This window comes from Rana temporaria, chromosome 8, assembly GCF_905171775.1.
Source record: "Rana temporaria chromosome 8, aRanTem1.1, whole genome shotgun sequence".
Lineage (NCBI taxonomy): Eukaryota > Metazoa > Chordata > Amphibia > Anura > Ranidae > Rana > Rana temporaria.
Genome location: NC_053496.1, coordinates 171,135,550 through 171,141,549, shown reverse-complemented (window position 1 = coordinate 171,141,549; position 6,000 = coordinate 171,135,550).

The window sequence follows — 6,000 nt, the reverse complement described above, 5'->3', positions numbered from 1 at the left end:
TATTTTTGGTAAAAAAAATCGCAATAAGCGTTTATCGATTGGTTTGCGCAAAATTTATAGCGTTTACAAAATAGGGGATAGTTTTATTGCATTTTTATTAAAAAAAATTTTTTACTACTAATGGCGGCGATCAGCGATTTTTTTTCGTGACTGCGACATTATGGCGGACACTTCGGACAATTTTGACACATTTTTGGGACCATTGTCATTTTCACAGCAAAAAATGCATTTAAATTGCATTCTTTATTGTGAAAATGACAGTTGCAGTTTTGGAGTTAACCACAGGGGGCGCTGTAGGAGTTAGGCTTCACCTAGTGTGTGTTTACAACTGTAGGGGGGTGTGGCTGTAGGACTGGCGTCATCGATCGAGTCTCCCCTATAAAAGGGATCACTCGATCGATACGCTGCCACAGTGAAGCACGGGGAAGCCGTGTTTACACACGGCTCTCCCCGTTCTTCAGCTCCAGGGAGCGATCGCGACGGAGCGACTATAAACGACTAGCCGCGCGGTCGTCCCGGATCGCTCCCCGAGGGAACCTGACCGCCGCATGTAGGGGGGGGGTCCCGATCGGACCCCCGACCCGCGGAAAGGCAAGGACGTACATGTACGCCCATTTGCCTGTACGTGCCATTCTGTGGACGTACATATACATGCGGCGGTCGGGAAGTGGTTAATGGCATGCAATACCGCAGGGGGGCGCCAGAGAGCCTTCGAAAAAAGGCCCAAGGACACCACGGCAAACCTCCGAAAGACTTTGGTCCCGAGATTTGCCGTGGTCAGCCGAGCTGTCCTCTGGCCTTTCTGTGCATTTTCGATCAGCGACACTCGACTCTGGCGCCCCCCCCCCCCCACCTCAGGCCAAACCCGGTACTGCACACCACTTTGGCCTGAATCGTGCTCATTTTGTGAGACAACACTCGCAAACCGAGTTACGATTTATAAAAATGCAGCGCTCGTATTACGAAACGCTCGTTAACCTCCTTACTCGCAATCCGAGGTTCCACTGTACCTCCCCATCCAGCAGCACAGTCTTCTGTCCTTGACTTGGCAACCTACTGTGCCCTTGATAAGTCGTATCTTTTATGCTCCTAACTAGAGCTGCACGATTAATCGGAAAGAGAATCGCGATCTCGATTCTCCCCGTGGGATGACCCGCGGTTCGTCCGTTTCACGGCCGGTTCCACGTAACCAGCGTGGAATCGCAAATGGCGCCGATATCGGAACCGACGTCAGCAGCTTGCGCCGCTGGATGGATGCCTGGGCTTCTCTTGCAGATCTGTACAACTGTAGTGTGTATCCATGCGCCACCCAGTGGTTGCCAGGCGGTACTGCCTCTGATGTATTAATCTTTCTCCCAGTTCTGTACAACTGTGTGTATCCATGCGCCACCCAATGGTTGCTGGCGGTACTGCTTCTGATGTATAAAAAAGAGACCAGTGATATGTCTATATTGTTAAAGACCATATAACTCCTATGAAAAAAAACAGAATCAAAGTTTGATTCTGCTTTTTTCATAGGAGTTATATGGTCTTTAACATTATAGACATATCACTGGGCTTTTATTTTTTTCTGTTCCCAGTGGACGCACGGGTTCCTTGTTTAGCGGTCCAGCCTTCACTTGAAGTTATAGTCGTAGCCTAGTCCAAATTATTCAGCAGAGGGTTTTTTTTTTTAAATATTGAGGAGATCCTCTTTAAATAATTCACAGGGTCTTGCTGTTTTATGCCGTTGAAGAGGCTCATCTTGAAGCATGACATCTAATGTACAGTTGACACCCCTTTCTCCATTCACCCCTATACTTTTCCCAGATGTATCCTGTTCTCCCAGAATTTTCTCATGGGTCCCGATGTCGGAGAACCTCAAGTAATCTTCAGACGAGGCTTTTGTCACGTGATTGACTGCCACGGCATGCGGCTGTGCGGGGGTTAGCTCTGCAGGTGTCATTGAACATGTTGTAGAACCCAACGGGTCAGTCCGCCTAAGGCTTGATGGTTCAGTTAGTAGGGTGTAGGTCAGGGATATGCAATTAGCAGACCTCCAGATGTTGCCAAACTACAAGTCCCATGAGGCATAGCGAGACTCTGACAGCATCAAGCATGACACCCAGAGGCAGAGGCATGATGGGACTTGTAGTTTGGCAACAGCTGGAGGTCCGCTAATTGCTTATCCCTGGTGTAGGTTCTTGCATTTCTGATGCCGTTATGGGTAGATAGCCTTGAGCTGGACCGGTCACCAACTTGGTTCTTGTTCTTGGCTGTGCCCACTGCTGTTTAGACTAGGGGTCTCTAAACTTTTCATACAAAGGGCCACTTTATTGTCCTTCGGGCCGGACTGTGGCCAGCAGGGGCAGAAAATGTCACGGGCCCAGCATCAGTGAGAATAAATATGGCCTCAGGTTTGGTGGTCAATAGGCGGAGTATTCCCCCTATTAGTAGGAGGAATCGTATCCCATCATTGGTATCTGTGGAAGACATAGTGCCCCATTGTTGAGTGAGAGACTTGTAAAGTGCAACACATGCGAACTTAATCGCCTCTGGGCGCTGTATCCATTTCATGGGTAAGGAACCCCTTGACCTCAGAAGAGATGGGTTTTAATCTTTCTCCTGAAGGCCAAGTGGTCCGGCTCCAGTCGGATGGTGGTTGGTAGTGCATTCCACAGGCGGGGTTCTTTGGACTGCAAATCTTCGATCTCCTTTGGACTTGTATCTGGCTTTGGGTATCTGGAGGAGGTTTTGATTGGTGGATCGCAGAATGCGATTGGGGTTATGTTGCTGTCAGTGGGAGGAATACTGCCTCATATCAGTGGAAGGAATAGTGCCCCAAGGGCCGGATTAAGGGCTAGCAAAGGGCCACATCTGGCCCTGGGGTCACAGTTTGGAGACCCCTGGTTTAGACAAACAATAAGACGAGAGGGCACAAACACCTATTGCATTACCTGCAGCAATATATCGAGTTCTGCTCTGAAGTTAGGAGCCAGAAAACGCGTGCCGAGCTCGCACGAAGAAGCGAACGCATACGCGAGCAGCGCCCGCATATGTAATATCGCCTCGAGAGCAATAATTCTAGCCCTAGACCTCCTCTAACTCAAAACATGCAACCTGTAGAATTTTTTAAACGTCGCCTATGGAGATTTTATAGGGTAAAAGTTTGTTGCCGGGTAGAAAATTTTCCGAGGGGGAAAAATCGTTTTTTTCTTAATCGTACATTCCATCCCATAGGACCGGCGCTCTGCAGACTAGGCCGCGGCCTCGCCTAAAACATCCTGCTCGCCGCGATCCTGGGAAAAGGCCGCGAGCGGCCTTTTCCCAGGATCGCGGCGGGCTGCGGGCAGGATGTTTTAGGCGAGGCCGCTGTTTCGGCCTAGTCCTCGGAGCGCCGGTCCTATGGAACAAAAACCCATAGGTTGCCCATGTCCAAGATCCCACTCGCCAGAACGCTATTTCTAGTCGCCCTGGCGACTGGGATTTGTCGAGCCCTGTTTTATCTTCTCAATTAATGATATTTATGAATGGTATGTGACATCAGTTGACGTGTTTCAGAGGGGCACGCCCCCCCCCCCCTTTAAAGCAGATCTCAATTTATCTTTCAATAAATTGCTGGAGGTAATGCAATAGATGTTTGCGCCCTCTGTTCTTATCGTTTGTACATTTACGAGATTCCCCCGATCTTTAGAGGGCTACGGCGCCTAGAGCAGTGATGGCGAACCTCGGCACCCCAGATGTTTTGGAACTACATTTCCCATGATGCTCATGCACTCTGCATTGTAGTTGAGCATCATGGGGAAATATAGTTAAATTGACCCTTTGTTTAACCACTTAAGCCCCGGACCATTATGCAGCTAAAGGACCAGGCCCCTTTTTTGCAAATCGGCACTGCGTCGCTTTAACTGACAATTGCGCGGTCGTGCGACGTGGCTTCCAAACAAAATTGACGTCCTTTTTTTTTTTTCCCCACAAATAGAGCTTTCTTTTGGTGGTATTTGATCACCTCTGCGGTTTTTAGTTTTTGCGCTGTAAACAAAAATAGAGCGACAATTTGGAAAAAAATGCAATGTTTTTTTACTTTTTGCTATAATAAATATCCCCCAAAAATATATAAAAAAAACGTTTTTCCTCAGTTTACCTTGATACGTATTCTTCTACCTATTTTTGGTAAAAAAAATCGCAATAAGCGTTTATCGGTTGGTTTGCGCAAAATTTAGAGCGTTTACAAAATAGGGAATAGTTTTATTGCATTTTTATAAAAAAAAATTTTTTTACTACTAATGGTGGCGATCAGCGTTTTTTTTTTTTTTTTTTTTTCTTTTTTTTTCGTGACTGCGACATTATGGCGGACACTTCGGCCAATTTTGACACATTTTTGGGACCATTGTTATTTTCACAGCAAAAAAATGCATTGTTTACTGTGGAAATGACAATTGCAGTTTGGGAGTTAACCACCGGGGGCGCTGAAGGGGTTATGTGTGACCTCATCTGTGTTTACAACTGTAGGGGGGTGTGGCTGTAGGTGTGACGTCATCGATCGCGTATCCCTATAAAAGGGATCACACGATCGATGACGCCGCCACAGTGAAGAACGGGGAAGCTGTGTTTACACACGGCTCTCCCCGTTCTTCAGCTCCGGGGACCGATCGCGGGACTCCAGCGGCGATCGGGTCCGCGGGTCACGGAGCTTCGGACCGGGTCGCGGCCCCACGGCTGAGCTTATAGGGCAACGAACATATACGTTGATGTGCCCAGCCGTGCCATTCTGCCGTCCTTAAGTGGTTAAGACAAGTCACTAAATCCCTGTATCACTGAATTCCTCCTTGGCCACCATAGGACATCCCGGACAGAACATAAGTGATTATCTGCCACAACTCCAAAGTATTCATATAAAAGAAAAAGACAAAGCTACTCTATAGCATATAACCATCTCAGAAGGTTTTTTATTAAAATTGCCAGAATACTCACAAGTATAGAGTACAGAATAGCTCATGAGTCCTACAAGGTGGTCCCGGGATTGGAAGGAGCCATTTCCGGTTTTGAAGGCATCACGTACGTTGGCTCCGCCCGTTACATGTTTCGTCACTTATGACGTCTTGCAGGGAATGTCCATTAATCCCCATGGGCTCCAGAAACGGGAACACCCTCTGTTCTTATTGTTTGTACAGTTACGAGTTCTGCTCTGAAGAAGGGGGGTGTGAAATATGTCAGCTGGTGTCGTCATCCACTTGAACCTTGAGGAGTTCTTCTGATGGGCTTGCTTTTGGTTCTTGGGAAGTTATACTATGCCATTCACAATGTTTTTGTGAGTATTTTTTGATCTTTTATCATATCAATTAATGATATTTATGAATGATATGTGACATCAGTTGACGTGTTTCAGAGGGGCACGCCCCCCTTTAAAGCAGATCTTAATTTATCTTTCAATAAAGAGTACAGAATAGCTCATGAGTCCTACAAGGCGGTCCCGGGATTGGAAGGAGCCATTTCCGGTTTTGAAGGCATCACGTACGTTGGCTCCGCCCGTTACATGTTTCGTCACATATGACGTCTTGCAGGGAATGTCCATTAATCCCCATGGGCTCCAGAAACGGGAACACCCTCTGTTCTTATTGATTGTACAGTTACGAGTTCTGCTCTGAAGAAGGGGGTGTGCCCCCTGATTAATGTCAACTGGTGTCGTCATCCACTTGAACCTTGAGGAGTTCTACTGATGGGCTTGCTTTTGGTTCTTGGGAAGTTATACTATGCCATTCACAATGTTTTTGTGAGTATATTTTGATCTTTTATCTTATCAATTAATGATATGTGACATCAGTTGACGTGTTTCAGAGGGGCACGCCCCCCTTTAAAGCAGATCTTAATTTATCTTTTAATAAAGAGTACAGAATAGCTCATGAGTCCTACAAGGTGATCCCGGGATTGGAAGGAGCCATTTCCGGTTTTGAAGGCATCACGTACGTTGGCTCCGCCCGTTACATGTTTCGTCACATATGACGTCTTGCAGGGAATGTC